Below are 14,572 nucleotides of genomic sequence, written 5' to 3'. Positions count from 1 at the left end.
TGCATTCCTTGATGAAGCGCATTATTTCTTATCCAACATCTCAGATGTTTATGTAAAAAATTGGTTTCAACATGGCATTGTATTTTTAATAATTTCTCTCTAATTCTCTATAAATTATACATCTGGCTTCTCACGATGCCATATTTGCCTATTATCTGTTTCCATACTCTTTTCTCCAACTTGACTAGTTTTACCTCTCATTTAATGATAATTTTTGGATATAAGCCTCCATATTTTTCTCTATTTAAAGACCTAATGCCATTGTTCTCTCTCCAATAGAAGGAAGAAGAGAATACCTGGTCTTCCAAGCACTCTTCTTCCTTCCCATGAGGGGATCATTTTTACCATGCAACATATCTTGTCCATTTCTGTTTTAATTGTATACCTAAATTGCTAAAATGTGCAACTTGCTTATAGGTTCATTACTGAAAATGCAGTTGTTTTGTGATTTTTGCTATGTGTCTTTTTATTGTAGATTTTCATGTAGTATTTGTTGCAACATGCTAGCATCTGCATAGAGTAAAGAATATCAATTATCATATCACTTTCTTAGTAATGTGATTTTTTTTTTTTTTTGGAGGGTTATTAATGTGATGTGCTTATACCAGGAGAGGTTAAAGATGTAACTCAGTCCAAAAAAAGATATCCAATCTTATGTGGGGATCTGGATACTATCAAAGATGAGGGGAAACAAAGTATACCATTTCTTGCATGAAAGATTGTTTTGGTAGCTTTAGTTGACAAGGTTATTCTCACCCAACTGAATCACTGTTTAAAGCATTGATTGTTGCCACACTCATTTATAACATGATCCATATAGATGCATGCTGAATAGCAGCAGAGATAGATGCTTCCTTCTCTTGCATTATTGAGATATTTGAAAGTTAAAAGTACATTGCAGAGATTGCATAGGGTAGTTAGCAACATTGGATTACTGCAAGATTTGTTAGAAAGAGTACTATCATCACTGAAATGGATAGGATTTGAGTTTAGTAATAGGTCATTTATGGATATAAGAGAATATGGAAGAAGGTATAGAATATTGCTGAGGAAATCTGAAGCCACTCACCATAACATGTAAGGAATAACCTGAGAAGAAACTGACAGTCTAGTTACAGAGTAAATAGAATGTGATGTTAATTTGGTACATCTTTTTGCCAGACCTAATCGCCTTGAAAACTTAGAATGACTAAATTAGTTGTACCAAATCTTTCCATGGCTTGTCAGTAAATGGGTGATGTTGGCAAGGTGATTCATTGTGAATTGAGTGGCAGAATCCATATTGATGGTTTGTGGCCATTATTTTTGATAGAACTGAGGTGAATGGGATGATAGTTTGATGGCTGGCCTTTATCTCCTTTCTTTGGGTTTGGTTAGTTGACGACAGGAGTAGATGACAAAAGAGTATGAAAGATGGTAAAGAAGATAAAAGATGTGTGTTAGTTGTGGAGTACATTTTTTTTTTTTTTAGGAGGAGGGAGTATCATCATGACCAGAACACATTGATATTGAAGCTGTTCAGAATTCTTTTAATGTCTTTCTAATGGAAGACTAGAGAGGCATGCAATGTGCACTTCTTGGTTAAGTGTCCAAATCCTCCTCCAGAGGTGAGGTCAGCCCTGTCTTTTGGCCATGTTATGGTAGTATTATCCAGATGAAAGAGAGGGGGGGGCATTTTTTCCCCACCCTCTCACATCCTGAAACAGTGCCTCATTGGGCTTGGCAAGGGACCAGATGGTTGCTGAATGAGGGAAAGTTTCTGCACTTGATCCTTTTAAAGTCTGATTTGGATTTATTGCCTTATAGGCTGAATAGGGGCATAGAGAGAGAGAGAGAGAGAGAGTGAAAGATCCATAGCTCTCTCTCTCTCTCTCAGGACTCAGACAGGGAGACTCTATCTCACCAAAACCATATTGCTTCAGTTCTTGAATATGTTATGAGAAAATTAAACAGGGAGAAAAAAGGATGACCGAACACATTGATGGAGAATACTTAAATAATCTGCAATTCATTGATATCATTCTAATATCAGCATCACCAAAATAGCTAGAGCATATGATTATTGAATTAAATGAATTCTAGATATAGGCTTACAAATAACTATGAATAAATCAAAAAAAGAATGTATAGTGGAAATACTTTAGAATGAAAACAAATTGAAATAAATCAAAGACAGTGAAATAATGAATTCATACAACTATCTAGTACAAATCATTACAAACAACCATAAACTTGATAATGAAATTTTATACTAAAATAACAACAGGATGGAAATTTTTTTAACCATTATAGAGAGATATTTAAAAGTAATTTACCAAACTGCCTAAAAAGAAAGATCAACACTCAGTGTGTACTCCCAACAATGACCTATTGTAGTGAAAACCTGGAGTCCGACTAAAAAACACCATGCTGTTGTTTAAAAACAACAGCATGTTTCTTGCTTTTAGGTGTTTTTTAGTCTGACTCCAGGTTTTCACTACCATAGGTCATTATTCCCAAAATGAGAGCCATTTTGGGAATAACCCAGTTAGATAAAAAGAATAATACTTGGATAAGGAAGCAAATCGCTTTAGTAATAAAAGGCAACAAATGATACTGGACAGGACATTTGATGAGGATGTCTAACAACAGATGGACAAAGAGAACAACAAAATGGACACCAAGAACTGGTTATCAGAAACCAGGTAGATCAGTGGTAAGTAAGTTGGGATGTGATGAGATAACAAGATGTTGTGGATATTTATGGTGGAGAGATGCACAAGACCTATTAAAATGGAAAAATGCATGGAGAGACATTCATCCAGAAGTGGATTGAAGAAAGCTATTGATGATAATGATGATGCCTGAATTCCCCTTCCCCCCAGGCACAACCTGGCCTAGCATTTCTAAGTAATAGCAATAAAGTGTAATCTGTATTTTTTATTTAAATATTTCTCTAACAATTGTTAAAATTGTAAGATTAAACAATTGTTCAATCTTTAAACAATTAAAAAAAAAAAAAAAAAGCAGAATATTCAGTTGTCTCATGACTATTTTCAATGTGGCCTGATGGCTATGAGAGAATAGAACAGTTGGGGGGGGGATATGGTATACTCATGCCAATAGTCTAAAACAAAAATATATAAATAAAAGTAATTACAATCAAGCAGGAGGTGTATTTACTAAGACTACTTCTCAAAACTGGGAAAACTTTGTCTTTTTATTAAACTTGGCTGATGAATAAGTGCTTCATGGCTCTATACAATCTTTCTATCAAAAAATGGATCCCATTTATCATACTGAAGGAAATGAATGAAATCTTGTAACTTAAACTTACCATAATTGATATACTAGTCTGCCCTTAACATGAACGAATACACCAGCTTTGAACTCATTATTCTCCTTGATGGATAGTAGAAGAAGTTAATCTTTCAGGAACAGCAGAAATATCAACTTGCAAATGGGATGATAAGAGACTTGCAGGTTTTACAGTATGCAGGAACCCAGATAACTTTTCTGATATTTTTTGACATAAATAGAAACCCTAAAAATGTCTTCTTTTTGAGTTTCTTTCCTTATGTCAGATAATCAGGAAAGAGGCTATGGTCGGTTATTAAAAATTCTGAAGTCTTCAAAAACAATATCTCCAGTATTGTCTTATTTCCTGCTGATCATTTAATCAACTCGGATGTAGTCTCTCTTTTCTCCAACATTCTGCTAACAGTGGAAGGTAAAATTGTTGCAGCAACTGAACAAGTTAGCCTTCTTAAAAAGGTGCCGAGACACCAATTTAATACCAAAGTGTGTAAAAATTAAGAACAAGTTTCACTCAGCCAAAGCCCAATGTATTTATAAACGAGCAAGTTTAGCTTTGTTACAGGAACATTTATACTCTACTTGCCGAGAATTATCTAAAATAAATTCTTCCATCAATGCACTACGTGATATACTATCTAACATTTTGAACCCAAAGCTATGGGATATCCTGGACAGCATCTCCGACTTTACTGCCAAAAGAATTTGCCAAAGTGAAAAACTGGCACCAGAAGAAATTTGAAATCCTCCAACAACGCATTGCTACATAACAGCCGCAATTACACCAAGATGGTGTCGTTGTGAACTTATTTATCATTGGTAACCTTAACCAAAGAAGCTACGAGTGCATTAAGTCAGGAACACAATTTTGCCATTACTCCTAAAGAAGTTCCAAAAGCCAAAATAATGGCTTCCATTGAACGCGGGATATACGACCTGCCTCCAGCAATAGCCAATAATATTTGGTTAGACATGGCCAACATCCTAGTCCATTCTAAGCCTCCCAAAAGTAATATCCCACATAAAGAAATCATGGCTCTAAAAGCGCTACACAATAATAACCACATTACCAAATCAGACAAAGGAAACACAACTGTGGTGATGGATACAACAGAATATGAAAGCAAAATGCACACACTTCTCCAAGACAATCAACATACCAAATTATAGATCGGGATCCCACCAACTCGTAAAAGAATAAGGCGTGCAAATTATTGAATAAAGTCACTTCGTGACCTAAAGAAACAGTCAAGAAACCCAAGACCTTTCATGTTAAAACACTCAGGATATATGGCGCTCCAAAAATTCAAAATACACTATGCCCTATTGTAGATAGTATAAACAGTCCTACATATAATCTTGCTAAACATTTAGCCAAACTACTAGCCACTTTCACAAACAATTCCCTCTCTTTTGTTAAAAATTCTACCCACCTAAAAAGTATTTTAGAAAATCACACCTTAAAAAGTTCAGACTTAATGGGGAGTTTTGATATCACCTCACTATTCGCGAATGTACCATTAACTGAAACCTTTAATTTACTAAATTCACAATTTTCCTCTTGATATATTTCAGCTATTTAAATTCACAGTACAGGCAGGTTATTTTACATGGAAAGGGAACATATACAATTAGATGGGACAGCTATGGGATACCCCCCCTTAGCCAACTTCTACATAGAACATCAGAAAAAGTAGCTATCAACACAGCCACTCTCAAACCTAGTCTCTGGCTCTATGTTGATGATGTGTTTGCTATTGACCACATGGCCCAGATACATTCAATACATTTTTAGTGCATCTAAATAGCCAGCATCCAAAAATTCACTTTACAATGGAACTAGAAGTCATTGACTGCCTGCCCGCCCGCCCTTCCTGGACACTATCTTCCAGAAGGTTCCTTATCATTCTTGGTCTATAGAAAACCCACACATGCACGGAGATAATTACATAAACAATCACACCATCACCCTTCTCAACAATATGGTATCTTAAAAACACTAACCCATAGAGCTAGAGCAATTTGTTCTAATGACATTGCTCTTGCTGCTGAACTTTCTCACTTATGTCACACCTTCCTGACCAATGGCTATAATCCCCATAAGATAGATAAAATACTAAATGCTCCCCAAAAATCCCCTCCCTACTGTCTACCACAGAAGACTACAACAAATCTGTCACCATCCCATACATTAAAGGCACATCTGAAAAGATATCTAGAGTGCTTAACAAACACCAACTACGCACAGTATTTAAACCTTATGTGAAATTGGCAACTCTCATCCGTTCATCTAAGGACAGATTCTCTCCTTTATCACATCCAGGAGTCTATAAAGTGCCCTGTTCATGTCATCAAGCCTACTATGGATAGACAGGAAGAACTGTGGACATCCCCCTCAGTGAACACAAAAAATATATCCGGCCCTTTCGCTATGGCAAGTCGGGTCTAACAGACCATGCTTTGGATACCCCCACACGCGGGATCAATTGGAAAAAAAGAAAAGTGCTGCACAGAAGCTTTTACAAGTCAGAGAGGTTGTGCCTGGAATCAACAGAAGCCTTGAAACATACTCCAAACCTCAATGAGTATGGCTGTATAAATCTACCAAAGATTTGGGAGACAGTCATCCTAAGACCAAATTAATACTTGCTTTCTCTCTCTTGTTTTTTTTTTCCCCCAACTTAGATGGTGCCTAATTTGTGTTGCATACTACAATTGCTCATACTAGTCCCACTGTTACACTGGATTGCAGTTGTCTTGCTACTGTAACAAACTTTGTGTACTCTGAAGATGCTGGATAGAATACCAGCAAAATATTAGCAATTAAGTCAATAAATAGTTATTTTTTTTTATCAATCTGTGTTCGCGTCTATACCATTAAAATCCAATCAGTTCTGCTAACAGAATATTGGAGAAAGAAATTTCCCTCTTAACGTATCTGTTAGCAAATACGTTAAGAGTGAAATCTTTCTGTAATGCTGACATTATTTGATTTTGCTACTAATGCCAGTAATTTTTCTTGTCATAATAAACTTTATGAACAAACTGAAAAAAAAAAGAGTTGCAATTGGTTCATCTATTTCTCTTACCCTAGCCAATTATTATTTGGATCATTCGGAATAGGAATAACTAATCCTTAAATACCCTCACTCCCTATTTTTCCATATAGTTTTATAATGTGGATGGCATTTCAGAACTCAGTTGTCACAAAATCAGTTTTGTCTTAAGAGTCAGATTGCACCCTAGAAGTGCAATCTGATCGTGGCTTTTCCTTCATAGATGTTCCCGTCTTCTTCCTGGAAGCCTGGCACTATTGAAATCTTGGGTCATTGTGCTCATGCTTAGACTGAAACTTTTGTAAAAGCTGCTACATATTAAATCCACTATCATCAGTAAGTTATAACGCGAATCTCATTTCTAAGATTATAAATAACCATATCCTCTTTCCCTCTGTTCGCAAGATGACATGTCTAAAGTTTCTATTCCTTATGTCAATGTTTCTCAACCTGTGGTCTGCGACGATGGGAAAGGTGGTCCACAGGCAGACTTAAATTAATTAAATAAATATATATTTTGTAGTTATTTGAACAAATTAAAATTGAATAAGTAAGTAAAAATTATTGAAATCAAATGGAGACTTAAAAAAAACAACAAATAGCATCAGAATGTTCAAATGCAGAAGCAATAAAACTATATTGTTGTTCACTTCACCCCTCTTTTATTACTCGTCATTCTGGCACTACAATAATTTGTAGCGGCAAAATGACGAATAATAGGAGTTGAAGTGAACAACAATATAGTTTTATTGCTTTGCCTTCCCTTGCTATTTTGTCAGCTTTGAAGTGAACATGTGTTATTCACATTTCGACCAATTTCTTGTTGTTTATTGATTTTTATTACTGAAGGTTTTCCTCCTACAACCAAGTAGGGAAGAAGTAGGGAGATTCAGTATACCTTCAGAAGTGCTAAATGATACTTGGACAAAGTGTGTCGTGAGTTAACCCCGGTATTTATATATATAAATACTGTTTCACTTGTATATTAACGATATAGGTGAAGATTTGGATGGAGATATTCAGTTGTTTGCAGATGATGCAAAGTTGGGACTAACCATGAAGAGTAATGAAGATGTTATGGCATTAAAAGAAGACTTGAATAAATTGAGTGATTGGGCACAAAAATGGGGATGCGAGTTCAATGGTGCAAAATGTAAGGTTTTAAATAAGTTTAGTTTAATCCTTTATCCAAGTGTGAGCAAACAAAGTTTGCGCCTGAAAGTATCTTCAGGACTGGGGTAAGGTAGTGCAACACCAGGCAACTCGTTGCAAAGGTGGAGAAAGCTCTCATCACTCCTATCTCAGTATCTCCCATAATGCAAAGCACATCTCCTTGTGGATATGTGTAATGCTGAAAGTTTATTTTTCACTTGGTTAGAATATAATAAATTTAGTTTAATCCTTTATCCAAGTGTGAGCAAACAAAGTTTGCGCCTGAAAAATATCTTCAGGACTGGGGTAAGGTGGTGCAACACCAGGACGACTCCTTGCAAAGGTGGAGCAAGCTACCAACACTCCTATCTCAGTATCTCCCATAATGCAAAGCACATCTCCTTGTGGATATGTGTAATGCTGAAAGTTTGTTTTTCACTTGGTTAGAATATAATAAATTTAGTTTAATCCTTTATCCAAGTGTGAGCAAACAAAGTTTGCGCCTGAAAAATATCTTCAGGACTGGGGTAAGGTGGTGCAACACCAGGACGACTCCTTGCAAAGGTGGAGCAAGCTACTAACACTCCTATCTCAGTATCTCCCATAATGCAAAACACATCTCCTTGTGGATATGTCTAATGTTATGCATTAAGAAAGGGCCACTACCCAGACTAGTTTCGACCTTTATTGAGGTCTCTTCAGTGAGAGCCAGGCCCAAATGGAGATACCAGCCAGAAGCATTAGCAAAGTCATCTCTACCTATAGGAGTTGCCAAATGGTGTGCCACCTTTTTAATAAATTACTCTGGATTTAGAGAAAGATGGTGAAAGTTTATTTTTCACTTGGTTAGAATATAATAAATTTAGTTTAATCCTTTATCCCAGTGTGAGCAAACAAAGTTTGCGGCTGAAAATATCTTCAGGACTGGGGTAAGGTGGTGCAACACCAGGATGACTCCTTGCAAAGGTGGAGAAAGCTACTAACACTCCTATCTCAGTATCTCCCATAATGCAAAACACATCTCCTTGCAGATATGTCTAATGTTATGCTTGGATAAAGGATTAAACTAAATTTATTATGTGTAATGCTATGCATTAAGGCAAGGGCCACTACCCATACCGGTTTCAACCTTTATTGAGGTCTCGTCAGTGGGAGCTAGGCCCAGTAGTGGAGATACAAAGGCAGAAGCAATGAGAAGTCATCCTAACCTATAGGAGTTGCCAAAGGGTGTGCAACCTTATTATTAAATTACTCCGGATTCAGAGAAAGATGTTGAGAGTTTATTTTTCACTTGGTTAGACGATAATAAGTTTAGTTTAATCCTTTATCCAAGTGCGAGCAAACAAAGTTTGCTTCTGAAAGTATCTTCAGGACTGGGGTAAGGTAGTGCAACACCAGGCAACTCGTTGCAAAGGTGGAGAAAGCTCTCATCATTCCTATCTCAGTATCTACCATAATGCAAAGCACATCTCCTTGCGGATATGTGTAATGCTGTGCATTAAGGCAAGGGCCACTGCCCATACCGGTTTCGACCTTTATTGAGGTCTCGTCAGTGGGAGCCAGGCCCAGTAGTGGAGATACAAAGGCAGAAGCAATGAGAGGTCATCCTAACCTATAGGAGTTGCCAAAGGGTGTGCAACCTTATTATAAAATTACTCCGGATTCAGAGAAAGATGTTGAGAGTTTATTTTTCACTTGGTTAGACTATAATAAGTTTAGTTTAATCCTTTATCCAAGTGTGAGCAAATGAGCAAACAAAGTTTGCACCTGAAAGTATCTTCAGGACTCAGCTAAGGTAGTGCAACACCAGGCAACTCGTTGCAAAGGTGGAGATGTAAGGTTTTAAAATTTGGAAAACAAAGATGGGATGCAGAATTTAAGCTTGGTGAGGATATATTGTTGGAGATGGAAGAAATAAGAGATCTGGGGGTGATAGTGAATAAGGATCTGAAATTTAGAGGACACATAGCCAAAATTGTGAAGACAACACAAAGGCTTCTGGAAATGATGCGGAGGACACTGACATGTAGAAGTAGGGAGATTCTTGTTCTGTTGTATAAGGCTTTGATTATACCACACATGGATTATTTTGCCCAGATTTGGTCACCTGGTTTTTCAGAAGGATGAAGAGATGCTGGAAAGCGTCCAAAGGCTATTGACTAAGGTAGTTTCTGACCTCTGGAATGTCGAGTATGAAGAAAGATTGAGAAGATGTAATTTTCAGAGTCTGGTGGACAGGAGGAAGAGGGGGAGATATGATAGAGACCTATAAGTTGGTAAGGAGTTGTTATAGGATCAATGCTGGAGAAGTTTTACAGAAAATAGTGAGAGATCTGGAGAGAACCAGAGGTCATCCCTGGAAACTGTATAAAGAGGGTCTGAGTAGGGGAGTGAGAGGCAGGTTTTTTTCATGCAGAGTTGTAAATGATTGGAATCCTTGCCTGAGAGTGTGGTGTCTGCAAGGAGTTTGAATGTGTTCAAGGCATGGTATGATGAGCTGTGTGTGTGATAAAAGGACCTCCCAGATGAGTCTTTGACTCCATGAGGTCTTGGGGTAATAATAATAATATATATTTTTTGGAAACGTTTTTTAATAATGGAAAAGGGGGCTTAGAACTAGGACTTTGAAAAGAAGAGCAAATGAAACAGATGATGCTAACCCTAATTGTGATACACGTGTTCTGACGGCAAGTAAATCTGATACTATTAAAGTAGAAGAAACAAGCAGTTCAAAGAAAAAATACAGTAGGAAATATAACAGTTCATATTTGGAATTCGGGTTTACTTGGTGTGGAGATGAAAGTGAACAGAAACCTCAATGTATTTTGTGTTATGAAATGTTGTCGAACGAGTGCCTGAAACCTGCAAAACTCTGATATTTAGAAACTAAACATTGTGATGTGAAAAATAAGCCAATTGAATTTTTCAGTGACACTTAGGGACATTAAATCATGGGAAAAAATGTGGTTTTGGCCATGGAGTCACCGGAAGCATCCTATCTCTTAAGTTTGCGCATAGCAAAAACAGGGAAACCTCATTTTATCAGGGAAAATTTATTACTTCCAGCTATAAAAAAGATGTGGTAAAAACTATGTTTGGCAACAAGTTACTAAAAGATGTTGATTTGACTCCTCTTTCAATGACACTGTAGGTCGCAGAATTAATGATATGGCAGGTGATGTAGAATCTCAGTTAATTGAAAGAGTTGAGAAGAGCTCTTATTATGCGTTACAAATAAACGAGACTACTGATACAGATGATGTGCAGTTAATGTGCTATGTAAGATATGCGCATGATAACAACATTCATAACGATATTCTGTTTTGTAGAACTTTGTCATCCCAAACAACTGGAGAAGAAATATTTCACACTCTCAATAATTACATAATACACACTGGGATCCAGTGGAAAAAATGCATGGGCTTCTGTTCGGATGGAGCGCACTCCCTTACAGGCAGGCATGGTTGGGGGTTGTTTCTGTGGTTATGTAAGTGGCTCCGGATATGAATCGGGTATATTGTTTCACACACAGGAAAAGTTTGGCCTCCAAAGGAATGCCACCAGAATTTAAAACTGTGCTATACAATGCTGTAAAGCTAGTTAATTTTATTAAGGCTCGATCATTAAATAAGTTATTTTCAGTATTCTGCGATGAATTGGGCAGTGAAATATATACAACTTTTGCTTCATTCTGAAATTCGCTGGCTTTCCAGGGGCAAAGTACTAACAAGATCATTTTAATTAAGGCAAGAAGTTTTATTGTTTGTAAATGAACGCAATTCTAATTTTGCATCACTCCTTGTTGAAGCATGGTTATCAACACTATCCTATCTTTCAGACATTTTTTTCGAAACTAAATGAACTAAATCTCTCCCTTCAGGGAATTCTTTAACTGTTCTTGATGCCTATGACAAAATAAAGCATTAGAGAAAACAAAACAAAACTGGTGTTGTGCATTACTTATGTAAAAGACAGATAATTTGCAACTTTTCCAACATTGGAATCCTTTTTAGTGGAAAATGATCTTTTTGTTGATTCTGAGTTTCTGGAAAGGGTTTTTGACCACCTCAAAACTCCAAAACAGAATTTTGAAACATGTTTTCTGAATAACTTTTATAAGAAATTTCTGTGGGTTTGAGATCTATTTCAGGCTTATAGTCACAAGAATGACCTTTTGTTATCGAAAAAAGAACAGTTAATTGAGCTTTCAAGTGATAGTGGGCTTAAAATGCAATTCCGTGATCTTGGTTTGGCTCGATTCAGGATCTCTCCTTCAGTGAGAAGTGAATTTCTCGAATTATCTGAAGAAGCACTGAAAATCGTCATAGTTTTTTGCAACTATCTTTGTGAGAAAGGATTTTCATTGCTCATTTAAATAAAATCAAAATACAGAAATCCTATTAGTGTGTGTATGCCGATCTTCGACTGAAAGTTGACCAATATTGAGCCAGAATTTTCAGTGACGTCATGGTGAGGCTCAGTTCTGCTGGCAAGAAGGATAGCTGCCAGCGTCACGTTTAGCGAAGTTCTATCTCTTATGGTCGCTTGCAGGAATATGCGGCTGAGCACATCGAATCCGTCGCATGCAGACAACAACATCCATACAGTCATGGATTGTGCAGAAACACATCACAACGTAACGAATACAAGCAGCACATAGGACGGATATAAATAAAACCACCACACGATTAATGAATCTGCCAGATTTATGATGACCACTGTTGTGCTGCTGGATAAAACAGGACTAATATAATTAAAACCACCATCATAACATGATTAGTACAAATCGCATGCGTACGGTGTATATGGCATACGGTCGCTTCCGGGAAAATGCGCCCGACCACATGAATGGCACTTTGTGGCTGAAATCATGGATTAGACATATCGAAAAGGACCTCACATAACAGTATGTCTTAAATTTTTTTGCTAGTCAGGGAAATGAGGCGATTTGTATCGGCCGGAAGTGTGTGTGTGTGGATGGGTGGGGGAACATTAATGGTTTTGGGATGTTCTGAGTGAAATTTTTGGGTATATGCAGGGGATGGTTTGGACAGGACAAGAGATGTCATCCATGATGGAATCCATGTATGTCAAGTTCATATTCAGTAGTATGATTAATAGAGTAAGATAAGAACAACATTTTCCCCTCGTCTCACAAAGCACTTAGCGAATGGAACAGTTTACATGTCGCAGGTCAAATCAGAGAGTGAGTGAAGATAAAAGTTGTTGTGGGGGTAGATGAATGGGAATTAAAGATAAACGTTATTGTGGGCAGATGAATGAAGGTCTCAATGGGACAGCGCTGACTGACATTCCCCATTCATTTTCCCATGGTACCAGTGACGCTAAAAAAGTTGTTGTGGGGTGAGTTTAATGAGTGTGGGCAGATGAATGGGGATTACATATAAAATATAAAAGTTGCTGTGGGCAGATGGATGGGGAATTATCAGCGGGACAGCGCTGATATACCCATTCATTTGCCCACAGCAAATCAGAAATTGATACCTTTATTTGTTTAATAAAAATTAAAACTTTGTTCAGTGATGATACACTTTTAATCGTTTACTTCCAACTTAATTATGTTTCCATATGTATTCAAAACATGCTTTTAAATTTATTATGTTATAAAAGGCAGTTTTTTCCAAAATGTTGGTAATCCCCACATATTTTTTAAAAAATTACATAACTTAGTAGTCTGTAGAATTGTTTTTGTCATTTTACTGGTCCTTGTGCTTAGAAAGGTTGAGAAACGCTGCCTTATGTCAAGGGTTTATCAAAAAAAAAAAAAAAAGCTATTTCTTCTGTCTCATTCAGGTCTTGTACTTGTGTGGTCTTTCATATTATAGGCAGAGAAGAGCAACAAGGTTAGATTTATTTCCATGATCTGAGATTTGATCTTGCAGTATCTTCTAGAAGACACAGGATCTGTTAGAGCAGTGTTTTCCCAATTTTTCCTACGACGGAACACTTCATAAATCCTGAAATTTTCACAGAACACCTTGGTTATTTTGTAATATATTAGTAATTAATTATGGCATAATCATAAAGAGTATTAGTACACTTATGTATACGGTGTGACATGTTGACAAATATAAAATTACAGATACGTAGACGATATTCTATGCATTGGCAAACCCTCGCACATCTCCGCCTTACAAACATCCCTCAACGATTATAGCAACAGACTACAATTCACCATGGAAACGGAACAGAACAAATCCATCAATTTCTTAAACCTGACATTAATCAGAAGCCATAACAGGATAGCTATGAAGATATTCCACAAACCCACACATATCGGAAACTACCTCCATTTCAATTCATACCACCCATATTCCGTTAAAAAAATCTATATCCTATCACAATTTATCAATGCTTAACTACCCCACATACCTAATAAATTACATGAACAATACGGCAAAATCCCGTCTTAACAATAATACAACCAAAACAGACTTCCCGACACGTATGGTCATCAAATTGCCATACATCCAAAACACATACAAAGCCTACAAATACATTTTCAAAAACACGGACTATAAGCTAGTATTCACCACGAACCAAAAATTAGCATCTCTCCTAAAACCTACTAAATCTCTCGCTCACAAAGAAATATTCGAACACCACAACATAGTCTACAAATTTCCTTGTCAAAAAGACTGTGACGTCACCTACATTGGCTCTACAATTAGGTCTTTATGGACTAGACTACAAGAGCACTTCAGGGATTGCAATATTCCCATTCTGGAATATCTGAACACAAAAAAACATCAAAAAGAAAAACAAAACAATGAGTACAGGGAAGACAGAAATTGCAGCTCACACTCTTGAACTAAAACATATCCCCCAAATTGACAGGGCCATAATCATAGACAAACAAGACAACGAAACAATGCTTAGAATATCCGAAACTTGCCATAAAATGTGATGAAAATTCTATCAACGTCCACTGCCCCTACCTAATTTCAGAATGTTGGACGATCCAGAACTTACAAATTAAGCCACACCTCCAGCCATGTAGTGACCACAAATGCCCTAATTTGACAGATGCAACTTGCAGCCTTGACATA

The 14,572-nt window shown here is 36.9% G+C and overlaps 1 protein-coding gene across 3 annotated transcripts in view; it reads left to right on the top strand.

The window, feature by feature from the left end:
* Positions 1-14,572, top strand: part of Snx27 (sorting nexin 27) — a 279,474-nt gene that overhangs the window by 225,917 nt on the left and 38,985 nt on the right. The window lies entirely within an intron of this gene.

This window comes from Typopeltis vanoorti, chromosome 12 (genome assembly GCF_054136105.1).
Source record: "Typopeltis vanoorti isolate ZY-2024b chromosome 12, IOZ_Tvanoo_1.0, whole genome shotgun sequence".
In the NCBI taxonomy this organism is placed as follows: Eukaryota; Metazoa; Arthropoda; class Arachnida; order Uropygi; family Thelyphonidae; genus Typopeltis; species Typopeltis vanoorti.
This window is presented reverse-complemented; position numbering and strand designations above follow the sequence as displayed.